The 16,251-nt window shown below is 41.0% G+C and overlaps 1 protein-coding gene across 12 annotated transcripts in view; it reads left to right on the top strand.

The window, feature by feature from the left end:
• KCNJ16 (potassium inwardly rectifying channel subfamily J member 16) overlaps window positions 1–16,251 on the top strand; it is a 453,090-nt gene that overhangs the window by 320,099 nt on the left and 116,740 nt on the right. For all 12 annotated transcript variants that reach the window (XM_079904089.1, XM_079904098.1, XM_079904097.1 and 9 more), the window contains one exon: window positions 4,599–4,770. The gene's annotated coding sequence lies outside the window, so the exon portion shown is untranslated. The remainder of the gene's footprint in view (window positions 1–4,598; window positions 4,771–16,251) is intronic.

Raw genomic sequence — 16,251 nt, 5'->3', positions numbered from 1 at the left:
GCCAACAAATATTTTTAGTCATCTGCTATGTGCTGGGAGGTGTCCTGAGAACCAAAAATATAGCAGCAAACCATAGAAACAGTTCTCTGCCCTCAGGGAGCTTCTATTCTAGCGTCAGGTAAGGGGAGAGAGGCTGTGAGAAGATAAACCAGTAAATAGAAAAAGATGACTTAGAGAGTGATAAGTTCTATAAAGAAAATTAAAGAGAAATGGGATGGAAAGTGATGGCCAGGGTGTAGAGGAGACTTTAGATTGGGTTATTAGGACATGACTCTCTGAGGAGGTCACATCTGAGTTGAGACAGAAAAGACAAGAATCATCCACACATGTGGACTTAGGGGAAGACCGTTCCCGACGAAGGGAATTGCAGTAACGGCCTTGAGACCGACGTGAGCTCGGTGTCCTTTATGTGTAGAAGAGAGCCTGTATACCTAGATTCTAGAGAGTGAGATTGGGTACTGCTATGGATGGAGTTATGTACTTCCGTCCCACTCCCCAACTAAAAAAAAATGTCATGCGTTGAAGCCCTAGCCCTCGATGTGACTGTATTTGGAGATAGTGCTTTTCAAGAGGAAATTAAAGTTAACTGGGTCATAAGGCTGGGTCCCTAATCTGATAGGACTGTCTTCTAAGAAGAGAAATGACACCAGAGATCTCTCTCTCTCCACGTGGACACAGAAGAGGTTCCATGGGGACACAGTGAGAACGTAGCAGTCTGCATGGCAGGAAGAAACCCAACCTGCTGACACTTTGATCTTCGACTTCTAGCCTCCAAAACTGTGAGAAAATAAATTTCTGTTGTTTTAAGCCACCCAGTCCATGGTATTGTGTTAGGGGAGCTCTAACAGACGAATACAGGAGCCTAACCTAAGGACTAGTTGAAAATGAGGCCAGCGTCCTGTTAAAGAAAATACGTTGCACTGTGGTTCAGAAGTTTTGATTTATTCTACATGTAATGGAATGTTATTCAAAAGGAGAGTTGATGTGGTCTAATTTATACTTTAAAGATGTCACTCTGGCTGCGATGTGAATAAACAATCATTTGGTTTGGGGAGCGTAGCAAGAGAGAGACCAGCTGGGAGCAAATGTTAGCAGCTTAGACTAGGCTGGTCACGGTAGAGATTATGAAAGGGACAGATTTCAAGATGTGTTCTGAAGGTAGAATCAACAGCATGATGTAGTATACTGAATACAGGGTGCGACGGTATGAAAGAACTCCTCAGACAATTATGGCTTGGTCAAATGAGAATAGGGTGGTTCTACTGAGGTGGTTATTTTCTCATCTGGGGAGAAATAGGCTATCAGAATGGAGTAGACAGGGATTAAGAGTTCTATTCTAGTTGTAGTAGAGATATCAAAGGGGAAAGTTGTATACAGTGGGCACTCTGTATCCATGGGCACTGCACCTGTGCATTCAACCAACTGCAGATCAGAAATATTTTTTCAAAAAAATTCCAGAATGTTCCAAAAAGCAAAACTTGAATTTGCCACATGCCAGCAACCGTTTATATAGCTTTTACATCACATTAGGTATTCTAAGTTATCTAGACACGATTTGAAGTATACGGGAAGAGGTGCGTAAGTTGTATGTAAATACTGCTCCATTTTACATAATGAACTTGAACATCATGGATTTTGGTATCTGTGGAGGCTTCTGGAGCCAATCCTCCACCAATACTGAAGGGCAATTGTTTATAAGTTTGGAGCTCAGTAGAGCAATCTTGAGTTGGAGATATAAATTTGGGATTTATTGGCAGGTGAAAGGTATTTTAAAAGGAACAAAAATTAAATTTCCTAAGAGCAGAATGTAGGTAGAAAGGAATCATGGCTCTGTGACCCAGATCCAGGTCAATCCCATATTTAGAGATCTCTCAAACAATTAAAGAAGAGTTAGCACAATTCTTTACAACCTCTTTCAGAAAATACAAGATGAAGAAGTACTTTCCAACTCATTGAATGAGGGCAAAACTACCTTGATATCACAACTAGACAAAGACATTACAAAAGAGAAAAGCTATAGACAATATCTCATATAAACTTAGCTGTAAAATTTCTAAACAAAGTATTAGCAACTTGAATCCAGCAAAATATATGTTAAGAATATGCACTATGGCCCAGAGGGCTTTATTCCAGTTACACAATGCTAGTTAAATATTTGAAAATCAATCAATGCAACCTACCATATCAACAGCTAAAGAAGAAAAATCACCTGATCGTATCAATTCATAGAGATAAAACACATGGCAAAATTTAACACTTACATATATTATGTACGAATTTATTTATTATGTATATTATGTATATTATGTAAAAATACTTATGATATTTATATATTTTTAAAAGTATATGTAAGGGGGTTTCCCTGGTGGCGCAGTGGTTGAGAGTCCGCCTGCCGATGCAGGGGACGCGGGTTCGTGCCCTGGTGCGGGAAGATCCCACATGCCGCGGAGCGGCTGGGCCCGTGAGCCATGGCCGCTGAGCCTGCACATCTGGAGCCTGTGCTCCGCAACGGGAGAGGCCACAGCAGTGAAAGGCCCGCGTACCGCAAAAAAAAAAAAAAAGTATATGTAAGGGGACATGACAACTAAATGCAATATGGTATCCTGGATAAGATCTTGGAACAGAACAAGAACGTTACTAATGAAAAAAAAGGAGCCTGCTGAAATCTGACTAAAGTCTGGAGTTTAGTCAATGGTGATGTTCCAATGTTGGTTTCTTAGTTTTGACCAATGTACCACAGAAATGTAAGGTGATAGCATTAGGAGAAACATACCGGGTGAAGGGTGTATGGGAACTCTCTGTACTGTCTTTGCAAGTTTTTGGTAAGTCTAAAATTATTTCAGAATAAAAAGTATATTTAACAAACAATATTTTACAATTTAGGCCAAAAAATATCAAGTTCGTAAGAGTAAATAGAATAATGTGTAAGAGCAAAATTTTAAACGTGGTTGAAAGATAATAAGATCTGCATGAATGGAAAGGTATAAGAAGTGCATTCATTAGAAGAAGCAGTATGATACAGATGGCAACTTTCCCCAGATTTCAACAGAAATAGCAATAATATCCTGGGAGTGACAATTTGTTGGTCTCTGAGTAATAAAATTAAAAACAAAAAGAAGGCTAGGGAATTTAAACGTAAATGATTAATTGCAGAATACTTTTAACGAAAGATTTAATGTACTGGTCACCATAATTATTAATTAAGTGTCATCATTTCAGTTATTTACTCATTTCATGAGCAAACATGCACTGAATGCTTTATGACCCACGTGCTTTGTAGAGCCACTCTTCAAGAAGGAACACAATTGTCTACCAAATCGCTCCTCTACCCTGATAGCAATCCTCAGTACTATTTTGAAGGTAAATGTAGTGAGATCAATACACGTAAACCTAAATTACAAAGCAAATTTATGACCAGAATAAACAGGTACTTTCTCATCTCTTCACATCTTTGGTTCTGTGTAGGTAGAACTTGAACATGTTTGGTGTGGAGCTAATCAAACAAGACTGAGGGCAAGTCAGGCGGATGGAACAACTAACTAACTGCAAAAGGCAACCAGAGAAAACTATTCAGTGATCAGTCCTGAAATAATAGTGCTTTTAAAGACTCCCCATGTTCCAGATGGTGGGCTGGGGCCTTGCAGGCAATCCATTCAACCCTTTCCATTGCCTCGAGAAGCCGTGATCATTTATGACTCTGGTACAGACTAGGAAGTAGACTTACAGAGGTTCCTTAATACATGGACACCTGTAGAGCTAGAACGTGGTGAAGTTAGGATTCGAATCCAAGTCTAGACTGTCCAACTCTGCTTTATCCTTCCGAACTGACCCTGTGATAAGAGGCTGCTCTGTAGGACAAGCAGTAAGTCTCAAATATCTGGGCAGCCAGTGAGCCTGTTTGTTTAGGTAAAGGTGAAAATAGAATCATTCTCATTTTCTCTTGATAATAGATCCCTGAGTCATGGAAACTCTGAATACAAATGCTTTGGAATTCAGTTGAACTGTGTTTTCTTCTTTTAAAAAAGGGGGGCGGGGATTGAATTTCAAGCCAAGCGATTTCTGGAAAGAGTCACGCATGCAAGGCAGCGCTAGTACTCTGGAGGTCCCGCCATATTGGGACAGGTCCTAATTGGCGGAAAGAAAGGGAAAGATTCATAATGAATATAATAACAGGGCGAGATGGAACAAAAAGGACTCCTTTCTCTTTTCCTTCTAATCAAGGGCCCTGATAAAAGACACACAGACACATAGCAAGAGCCTTCCAAGGTTGAATCACATTTATTTCCAAACCTGCTGTCATTTAAAATGTAGGTTCAGAAAAATAAGCAACCAACAATCAAACAAAATCCTCTCATCTTGGGCCAAATTCTGAGCTGAACTAAAACAGGATATTTTCTAGAAGTCTATTAAATGTTTGGCCAACATGAAACAATCCTTTATTTGTTATAAAATGATTCTTAAGCTCCCACAGCTTCAATGATACTGACAGGTTTAAGTAAAGAGACCAGCATGGGGGAGAGCGTCCATGACAGCTCTTCAAATTGAATCATGGGAAATGCAGGGTGGGACCACTTTAATCATCATTTATATTATTACAGGTGCCCACTCTGATGACTCGTTGCTCTACTGCCTTTGATCTCCACTATAGAAAATGCTCTGCTCCATCTCAAAAGGGATTGCCGGGTGCCCCATTAGCTGGCCTTTGGATCAAACGAGCAGCAGACCTCACAGCTAGAATTCCACCATTGGCCATTCACAAAGAGATAAATTGTAAGTCCTTTCCATCACTTCCAAATATTTCTTTCAACAGAGAACAATTTTAAAAAAAAATCTATTAGCTAATTTTGCCATCTGCTCTGGTTACTAATAAGGTTTAGGATTCGGGCCTTAATCATAAAGTGTCCTGCCAAAGCCCTTCCCCACCCCCACCCCCAAGCTATTGAAGGAATAAAAAATTAAGCCTGGGTAGACGTTGTAAAAACTGTTTTTAATGTTCGCTTTATGCCTTTGCTGCTGATGGTAATGATACTCCTATCTGCAGTTCAAAGCCCGATTTTAGCTAAGGTTGCTGCTACTGAGCCATGATCAGTAGCAGGAGGTCTTTAATCCCTTTTCCGTGAGGTTTCTTTCTACTGTGTATTATTAGTCTGGGGGCCAGTAACATGCATTTCTGAGGTAAAGGAAAGGTGTTTTGCCATCGTAGGAGACAATAAATATAACTGGCCCGTGGAAGGGTAGAAAGTGTGGCTCATTTGCCACTAGGTTTTAATTATCTAAGACTAAATTAAGGAAGGCAGCTGTGGTAGAGTGGAATAACCTGGGACTTGTAGTCAAGGTCCTGAGACCAAAGCCACAGTGTGTCATCTACTAGCTGGTTATCCTTGGGTAAGTCCATTCAGACCTCGCAGATTCAGCGTCCTGTCTCTTATCAGAGACTAATCACAACAGCTTATCTTAATGAACCGTTGATTTAGTACTGATGAGACTAGTTTGTAAATGGTAAATCCTGCACAGGTGTTGACTAAAATAATGACTGAGCCCCAAGCCCCAAGCTGCAGGGGGTTTGGGAGAGTATGCTAAGGAGCTATTAAATAACACAGCACAGAAGGATGAAATACCTATTTGTATTTGTTTTCTACGGCTGTGTAACTCTGTGGCTGAGAGCAGTACGCATGTATTATCTCACGGGTTCTGTGGGGCAGGAATCTGGGCTTGGCTTGTTGGGTTGTCTGGAAAGCTGCAATGGAGGTGTTGGTCAGAGCTGGGTCCTCATCTGGAGGCTTGACTGGCGTGGATCCGCTACCAAACCCAGTGCGCTGGCAGGGTCATCTCCGTGGTTGTAGAACCCAGGTTCTCTGCTTCTTGCTGGCTGTTTGCCAGGGCTGCTCTCCGCTCCAGGAGAGTGCCGTGGTTCTTTGTCATGTGGCCCTCTCATCAGGCCTTCTCACAACAGCTTCTTCCTTCGAAGCCATCAAAAGAGAAAGTCTTTGGCATGAGGCTGCTAGAAGGGCAGTTTTATATCAAGTAATATAATCATGGCAGTGACATCATCACCTTTGTCAGGTAACTATTTAGCATCATCACAGGAGAGACAGCGTCCTCTGCAGTTTCTGTGGATCGAAGTAGGTTACAGTTACCGCCACACTCCACGGGAGCAGATTTCCCAAAGGCGTGAACGCTGGAAAGCGAGGGTCATGAGGCTGCCTTAGAGTCTGTCCACCAAACGGTTCATTTTCAGGTCTCTGGATGTTAAATGTACACATCAGAGCATTTGTTCAATTTCTAGACCACAGAATGTAGGCATCAACCTTCCTACCTTTTCGACAGACCTGACTACAGAAACTAGCAAGTAGTCATACAGAAATAGAATATGTCACATTCCTGCAAAGTAGAAAATACACAGAATATTCTACTTAGCCGAAGCTGGGTGTCCGACCTCGCTTTTTCTCCTCTAAAACAAGATGAAGATCATCTTAACTTCGATGAAGTTAGGTCGTTACAATGAGGGTTGCCACTGGGACCGGTGATGCAGTCATTCTCCATCACCATTCACGTTGCCCCGGGCGCTGGGAGGTTGAGCATTGTGGATTCTGTCAAGCCCGTTGAGTGCCCGTTGAGTTCAGCCAACGGGAGGCCGCAGCAGGACTGAGGAGAGAAGAGCCAGGTCCTTTGCTCCATCATTTTTTCCCCTCCCTGTAGGATCTGCTTGGGCTGCCTGGGTCTCTCTGAGGGCTCCGTCCCCGCCCCCATGTTATCCTCACAGGGCAGTCTCTCTACAGGACCCTCCCATCAGGATTCAGTAACTGCTCTCTTCCCTCGTCCATTTAGGCACAGATAACAATTTGGATGTCCCTAGCCCTGGGGTGCTGCCTTGATTGTGTGTACCCGTGTGTACGTGGTTTCTCTGAATGCTTCCCCCAGCTCTGCTAATAATTCCTGTATTAAATCTTCCTCAAAGTACCGTAAATCGAGCATATGGCATTTTTTTTTTTCTTGCAGGACTCTGGCAGATATATCAGTCAAAGAATTTAAGTTTTATAAACACAGGGGTTTGTGCATAAAGGGTAATAAAAAATTGTTGAATGAATGGGAAAAGAACTCTTCGCCGGTGAGTGTAGTCTTTTCCCCATTCAATAATTCAGTAATTGAGGGGCTTCCTGTTCCTTGTGGCGTTCTAATGAGAGTCAATGTGATGGTTCATATTTCCTGGAAAATCTTCCTAAAGGCTCGAGATGATAAATATTGCTTATTCCAGAAGAGATAAGGGTGTTGATTTTTTAAAACTTTCTCCTTTACTCTTATCCAGCAAAGAGTTATGGGGGGGGAAAGGCAAGATGTGTATGTTTACAACAGAACCTCAGTGCTGACTGACATCTGTGCTTAATGATGCCACGATCCACATCCGTCTTTGGTGGAAGAAGCAACAGTGCAGTAGCAAAGGTTGTAATATTAAAGAATTGTTATAGCGTGCTAAAAAAAAAAGGGCAAAATAAGTGAGAATATTGGATAAAGCTAAAATGTTAAAAAAAATAGGCATGCTATAAAGAAAGTCTAGGTAAAAGTATGTGAGGTGATAGAATAAACACTTGAGGACGTGTGAAATGTTTGATTTTTAAAGATAATTAAAAGGGAATTTGGCTGCATATTCAATATTGCCTTGTATGGATGAAAACCGGGTAACTGAGCGATTAAATCAATAATTTTGAAGTCTTGTTACAGCTCTTATGGTTTATAGGACTGTGTCATCATGTTCTGCTGTTGATATTTGCTCAGTGGTGTCTGATCAATGAGATCTCACTGAGATTTCTCAAACATTTGTTTTAATCACACAGATAGGAGTCATCATAGCTGCAAGTAGGAACTAAGCAGCGGCCGGATTCCTGGGCTTTGTCTACATTCTTTTCTCATATGAGTTTTGACATTACAGACACGAGATATCCTGGATGGACAGAGGGCTTTGGAGTATGAAACCTGTTTCTAGACATAGAGTCATTTTGTTGGTTTGTTTGCCAGCTCAAGGGCCCCTTTTCTCTCAGTCTAATTCCTGTACTGCCGTAAAAGTAGGACGCAGCATGTCAAGGCTGAACATCTGCTCCTCTGTAGACATGCAGTCTGACTTTTAAAAGAGCAAGGACCTGGCTCTGGGACTCTTCGCAGACATCCTTAGTTTTTAAGCTGTATTCTGTACGCTCAGCTTTACGTCATCTTCTAGGAAGGCGTTTTTATGGGGAATCCATAGCTTACCTATACCAGAACTCGGTTAGTTACTCAAAAATAGTAAACATGTACATCCTGTTCTATGAACGTCTTCAGAGAACTTTTACAAATTTTTCTTTTCTATTTTTGAAATCCTGGTTGGAAAGCTCTGGTAGCAATTGTGGCAGAGGTACACTTGATGTAGTTCTAGGACCAGAGTCTAGAGACCTGTGATCCAGTCCCAGCTCTGCCACGATTTGACTGTGGAGGACGGAGCACTTCCTCTCACAGAGCTTCATTGTCAGCTTCTGAAAAGTAATCATACGAGAGCAATAGGTCCACCTGCAGAATAACCACGATCCGTACAGTTTAAGATTCTCTAATGTGTCTGATTTTAACTTGCTCACAATACACTGAAGTTTAAGCTCGTTTTCATGAAACTTCCTTTTTTCTTCATTTTATTGAAGTATAGTTGATTTACAATGTTGTGTTAACTTCTGCTGTACAGCAAAGTGACTCAGTTATATATAGATATATACATATATACATATATATGTATTCTTTTTCATATTCTTTTCCATTATGGTTCGTCACAGGATAGTGAATACAGTTCCCTGTGCTATACGGTAGGACCCTGTTGTTCATCCATCCTGTATATACTAATTTTCATCTGCTAATCCCACACTCCCAGTCCTTCCCTTCCCCTTCCTTCCCTTCCCTTCCCCTCCCTTCCCTTCCCCTCCCCTCCCCTCCCCTCCTCTTCCCCCTATGAAACTTCTGAATTAACCCATTCAAAATATTTATTGAACATTTGCTCTGTTCAGAGCGTTAGATGAGGTAATATAAGTGGAAGAAAGCAGCATAGTTATTGAGCCTTTTTTTTTTAATGTTCGCTCTCTAAACATGGTCACTGCTTTTAAGGAACTGATGAGCTATTAAAGAGAAAGGCCATGTTTGCACATAAACCTGATGCTTGCCAGGGGGTGAAAAGAGAGGCTGGGACCAGCATCCAAAGACATAAAAAGTCGCTGTGTGTCTAGGAACCATGGTAAGAAATACAATAGTAGCGAATGTGTGATCATTTACTGTGAGCCAGAACCTGGGCCAAGTACTTCTCACAGGTGAAAACAGAGTTATTACCTGGGTACCGTTATATGCTCCATTCTGTGTTAGAAAGGGATCTCACAGAGAAGTGAAGTGACTTCCCAAGGCCAGTGCTAGAATCAGGGTGCTCATTCAGGCTGCTGTCTGCAATAAACCCACTCCTTTTCAGGTACGATCAAGACGCTTGATGTAGTCCAATGAAAGTGAAATTAATTTCAACAAGTGACATCAGAGAAGTCTTTATAATATTCTATCTTTTGGGCCTTTTCAGTGTTTCTCAAAGTTATTTTTTTTTAATCCCAAGACCATCTGTCTGAGAATCACTTGGGTGAACTTATTAAAAATATAGGCTCCTGGGCCCTCTCCTAGACCTATTAAATCACAATTCTGAGACTGGACAAGGAAATCCAAATTTTTAACAATCTCTTTGGTTTATTCTGATGTACACTAATGTTAGCAAATTCTAAGGGAAAGATTAGATTTCAGTACGTGAAAAAGTTAAACAACAGTTAACAAAAGTTAAACAACAGTTCTAGGTAGAGAGAATATGAACAAAAATGTGGCATCCAAAGATACGCCATTCTGGGGGTTTGAAAGCAAACATTTAGCAGGCATGTAGGGTATATATAAGGAAATAGCAAGATACAAGTGTAGGTCTTGAAAAAGTACAAGTCAGTCTGCTTTGAGCTTTGAGTAAAGTTCCTAGGGCAAGGGACTTTATTGGGCAATCAAATAGAGACATTTGGGGGGTTTTTTGGATAGAAAAATAGCCTATTAAAGTAGAATTTTAGGCAAGTTCGTCAGGTGGTCATTAGGATGGGTGGGGTGTGGCTAGATTGGCAAAGACCTTACGTAATTGGGGCTCTTAAATGCCTGAATGGATGGTATTGATGATACTGAGTACTCAGAAAGGAAGGGAGTAAAGTAAAATACATTTTGGGAAAAAAAAAATCACAGTGTGAAGGTATTTCCTGGGTTAGATGTGAGAGAAGTCTGAAAGATAGGAGCTTGGGTATCTGGGTGTCGGGAATGACGGAGCGGCATATGAACAGGAGGAGAATCGGGGGCAAAAGCACGGGTTTGACGGCAGGTGGTGGAGAGTCCACTTAGACACACATTCGTGGTACCAGCCAAACACAGATCTTCAGGTCCAGTCGGCAGTTCGTAGTTCGAGACAGAATTAAAGGAAAATGTCAGCACTGGAGGCGTCGATCTAGATGTGCTGTGCGGGACTAATAGAAGCAAATGACAACGCGTAGAGGATTAGAGAAACAAGCCCAGGACAGCACCTGGGGAGTCCTTTCACTGCTACAGCGGAGAAGAGATTGAGGAGGAAAAGATGCACTTTTCTGTCGTCAAGAAGAGTTAGACAAAAATAGAGTCTGAGGTTAACCTTAGGTACATTCTCGTCTTAAACAGGGGTGCGAGAAATACACGTAAATGTCTCAAAATACTACCAGTCGCCCCTGCTACGAGCGTGCATTTCCAGAGAGCTTACAGTTAAAATTCAGATCCAATAATTTCCTGCTCTGGTGACCATGAACACAGAAGTGGATTTTATCCCTCTTAACAATCACAATAATAAATTAAGTAGCATTTGAAAGCACCAAGAGAGGAAAGCACACGTCAGATCAAAACTGTTTTATTCCCAGAGCGCACTCTTGCCTTAAAGCAAGGGTGCCTAAAGCGACCCCATCACTGCTGGAGCTGCGCTCCCTCTGAATCAGCTACCACTTGGGGCCAACTGTGAAACATTCAAAAGGAAAGTCTCATCTTTCTGAGTCATGAGATTCTTCCTCTGAAAATACCTTATCATCAAGAACTTTAAAATTTATTTTCAAGTCCAACCTGGAAGCAGAACCAGTAACACAAGTCGATATCAAAAGCAAAAGGGAAGCCACATTGATAAAAATGTCAGAGCCTCCAAGTTCATAGGGCCAGCTTTTGGAGAGGATTCAGGGAGGTCTTTCCCATCAGAACCAGTTTCCCCTTCTTCTTCGTTTCCCTTTCATGGACTCTGCCTCTGGGCACGTGAAAGTGTCCTTCCATGCAGTGGGGAGTTAGTTTATTTGTGCATGGGGGTGAGGCAGCCTTTGATAAATATAAAACCCCATCATTATCTCATTTTGGTGTATTCTGAGATTTTCCTAAACAGATGTCATGGAAAATTCATTGGGAAAGAACAACTGGTTGCAAAAGTAACCCACAGATTTTATCTTTCTCTTTTCCCTTAAAAGTTCAAAGCTGGGAGGAAACAACGTAATTGAGATAGGCCTTAAAGAAAAAGAACTTGAGGGTAATTCATGTGTCATTGACTCGGTAGTATTAGGTGAATGGGGCTGGGTGGAAATTTAAATGCTCTCAGTGCCCTGTGATCACGTTCGGCACTTCAGATGTGTTCCATTGTCTTACAGTCCTCAACCCTTCTCATTCTGAGTATTGCTACTCTTCCTATATGAAGAAGATGCCACCGTGAACAGAAAGGCAACTTTGGGTTTACTTTTCTAAATAATAGAAATAGACTGGTTTTCCCATGAACTATCGAGAGGCCTTCCTCATGCCTCTGATAACACAAAGAATGCATTTGCAAAGAGAAGAGTGGGTTCGGGGATAGCCCAAAGGACAAAGAGATGGTATTGACCATTTGAGAATCAAATCCTTGACTTTGATCGTTAGTTAAGTGCTATTTGAACTTGTCACTAAAATGGAGAAGTATTTCTAAAGGCCTGTATCCTGGACTATAGTTTAGGGTAAAACTGGAACCATTATTATGGAGTTACAACTAGTCATTTGAGACGTGTCTTTAAGATATGCTTTCTCTCAGAAGCCAAGCCTGGATGACCGTGCAAGGTGTCTGAGAATCAGCAAAATCATTTTTCTTTATAATTATCTAAAGAAATACCCTTACCCTTCTCTGACTAGTAGATGGGTTAAAATTTAAAAACCTGCACACAAACAAAACATGATACAATATCAAGGGATGTGACGGTGTGGAGCAACAGGAACGTTCCCACTTCGCTGATAGAAATGCGAGATCCTGCAGTCATGTCGGGCGGTAATTTGACAACTTCTTTTAAAGTTTAACACATATTTACCATATGACCCAGCAATTTTAATCCTTGATGTTTACCCAAGAAACATCAAAATTGGGGTTTACAGGAAAACCTATACACGAATGGTCTTCGCAGTTTTTTCATAATCGCCAAAACCTGGATGCAATCCAGATGTTTTCCATTCAGTGACTGGATAAACAAACCGGGTTACATCCACACAATTAAATTGATGTGCTAATCAACAAGGATGAATCTCAGATACATCTTGCTATGTGAGAGAAGCCAGACCCCAAAGGCTGCATACGTCCTCTATGATTCAATTTCTAAGACATTCTAAAAAGGGCCAAGTTATAAGGAGGAAGGACAGATCAATGGTTGCCTGGGAATTATGAGTGGATCCGTTGACTGCAAAGGGCCAGTGTGAGGGAATTTGGGGACGTGCTAAAACTTGGAGCATCAAATCTCACAGAACTATGTACCACAAAGAGTGACTTCTACTGTATGCAAAGTTAAAAAAAAAAAAAAAATATATATATATATATATATATATATATACACACACACACAAATACTACAAGCTTATTCCACAGCATATCTTTTTCAAACTGGAATTGAAATTCAGTAAAAGAGCTTCAACTTATGTGTACCCCAAAAAGAAGATGCTAAAAAGAGTAGAGAAACACTGGGTTTGCTCCTTCGTTAAAAATACCAGCCTGAGATGTACTTTGGGGGGATTTTCTGTGTGGTCACACTGGTGCCTGGCTCTCCTACCTGTGGCACATGCCTTAAGTACCTCCAATTGCTTTCTTACTCTGACTCCGTGATAATCAATGAATCATAGATCGCGGGAGAGAAAGGGTCATATTTCACCTAATTAATTCGGCAAATACTTCTTCAGTGTCTGTCATACTCCTAACACTCCTCCAGGGAATGGAGGTTCATCAGCTTAAATGGACAGACTTCATCCTCTACCAAGCAACCCTGAATTTTGTATTTTTAGTATTTAGTAGTCAAAAATCTTCACCTTCAACTTGTTTATTTTCCGGTTACTGCAAACTTCCTAATTCAGCCGAGCTTCAACTAGTAATTAAAGTCGATTTGAAGGGGATAGGGAGGGTGGGAGGGAGACGCAAGAGGGAGGAGATATGGGGATATATGTATATGTATAGCTGATTCACTTCGCTATAAAGCAGAAACTAATACACCATTGTAAAGCAATTATACTCCAATAAAGATGTTAAAAAAAAGTTGATTTGAAAAGCACAAAAAGGTAACATCAAAAGAAAAAAAAAAACACCAGTATCCATTTGGGGGCCTCAGTCACTTCCGATACTATTTACTGATTCATAACTCAAAAGAACTTATGTCCTTTGCAAGTTGAGATTCTAGAAACTAATTGGCATTTTCACTTTCATTTTTAATTTCATAAAATTATAGGCAACCCACACTAATTTGTTTATTTGAAAGTAACACATAGAAATTAGAAGTGCTGCTTGTGAGATCCTGGGACACTAGGTGAGAACATTCTGTCTCATAGGAAGGCTGCATGTGACATCAGTTATTTAGACAAAAATCTTCTGGATGTGCTAGAGTCAGGAGCTCTCTAAAGCTTTGAGAAAGGAACTGTATGTAGTAACAAGAAGCAGTCTTTCCAACCAAAATGAGAGTGTGTCCAGGAATCGATGAAACACCTAGGGGATTTATTAATTTCCCCTGGCTGCTGTAACACATGACCACCAACTCCGCGACAATACGAATTCATCATATTGTAGTTCTGGAGGTCAAAGTCTGAAGTGGATTCCACTGGGTTAAAGTCGAGGGGTTGGCAGGGTTGCATTTTTTGTTTGTTTTTCTGGAGGCTATAGGGGAAAACCTGGTTTCTTAGCTTTTTAGCTTCTAGAGGACACCCACATTCCTCCTTCCATTTTCAAAGCTGGCAGTGGCTGGTCACGTCTTTCTCATGTCCTGTCACTGTGATGCTGACTCTTTTGCTGCTTCTTCCATATTTAAGGACATTGTGATTATAACCAGCACACCGGAATAACCCAGGATAATCAGCAGATGGGTAACCTTAATTCCATCCGCTGCCTTTATTCTCCTTTTCCACGTCATGTAATGGATTTACCAGTTTACCAGAGATAAATTTATCTCTGGATGCATGTTGACTGGCTTCATTAGGGTCTTTTGTTTTATTTAACGCTGCAGGAGGTATTGTAAGATGCTTCCTGTGCAGATCATCTTTCAAAGAAGTAAACAAGCCAATAGACAGAGGAATAGAGACAGCCTACAGCTAGTGATCTATCCCCTCATCCTTCCCAGGCAGCTCATCCTAAGTAACATTACTACCGAAACAAAATCATCGGCCTCCAGTTCCATTTTGTTCTCATTTAAGGCCATGTTAACGTGTCTGTTCACATCTGGAACCACTGCAGGCAGACCTTGGAGAAGCTGCCTGTTCGGTTCCAGATCACTGCATGAATGTTGCAGTGAACTGAGTCATACAGATTTTTTGGTTTCCCAGTGCATATAAAAGGCATACTTAGGGCTTCCCTGGTGGCGCAGTGGTTGAGAGTCCGCCTGCCGATGCAGGGGACACGGGTTCGTGCCCCGGTCCGGGAAAATCCCACATGCCGCGGAGCGACTGGGCCCGTGAGCCATGGCCGCTGAGCCTGTGCATCCAGAGGCTGTGCTCCGCAACGGGAGGGGCCACAACAGTGAGAGGCCTGCGTACCGCAAAAAAAAAAACAAAAAAGGCATACTTAACACTATAGTCTGTTAAGTGTGGAAGAGCAGTAGGTCTGAAAAACAGTGTATATACCTTAATTAAAAAATATTGCCAATTATCATCTGAGCCTTCAGCAAGTCCTAGTAGTAACATTAAAGATGGCCACTCGCTGATCACTATAACAAATATAATAATAATGAAAAAGTTTGAAATACTGCACGAGCACCAAAATGTGATACAGAGACGCGACGTGAGCAAATGCTGTTGGGAAGACGGCGCACTTGCTTGACGCAGGGTTACCACAAACTTTCAATTTGTAAAAAAATACATTCTCTGCGATGTGCAGTAAAGCAGAGCACAATAAAACGAGGCATTACTGTCCTTCTTTGTGTTGACACTTACAGACTTGTCTTTCTAATACCTTTCCTGCAAGAATTTGAAGAACCTCTAAGTCTAGGATAAAACATGGTTTTGCAGGGCTTATGTGTTTCACCCACGAAGAGGATTTCCTCATTTGGGGTAACTTTGACCAGATTTAGCTTTTTCTTTAATCTTTCTTTTTCTAAATAGTGATTTAGAACAACACAGATGAAAACCATGAGCCTCTCACTGTTTCACTTTGCTGTAAGGAATTCACAAAAGAATGAATGTTTCGTAATAAAATCCGAATTACTTGAGTGTGGATTTCTTAGCCAATTACCAGTTTCTTTCATCCTAAGGGAGACCACTTGAGAACCTTAAAACTATGTTGGATTCTTTTAATTCTGTGACTAGAAATTTTTAACAAAGAGTAAGTTCATGCTTTAAAGAAGATGAAAAATGTTTATAAAATTAACTCAAGGTTTTTTTAGACATCAGTTTGGGTTTTCCTCATCTCTGACCTCATACGTATCTTTATGTGCCAAGTGTGCATGGATCTGAAACATACAGATTGAAATAAATCTTCACTGTTTAACAAAGAAGGAAAGGGCTTGGTAAAATGAGATGACTTAGAATAGAAGAGACGGGTCAGGACCACCAGATTGGGAGCGTGTGTTTTGAAGTCTGACAGATACATGTTTGAATGCTGGTTTTATCAGGGCAGATACTCTAATTTAACCACCCAAAATCTGTTTTTATCCTTCGTCTATGGAAATAAAACCCCCATACATATACCAGTTTTCATCTAGACTC

This window comes from Stenella coeruleoalba, assembly GCF_951394435.1.
Source record: "Stenella coeruleoalba genome assembly, chromosome: 19".
Lineage (NCBI taxonomy): Eukaryota > Metazoa > Chordata > Mammalia > Artiodactyla > Delphinidae > Stenella > Stenella coeruleoalba.
Note: the sequence above shows the minus strand (reverse complement) of the source record. Positions and strands in the feature narration are given on the sequence as shown.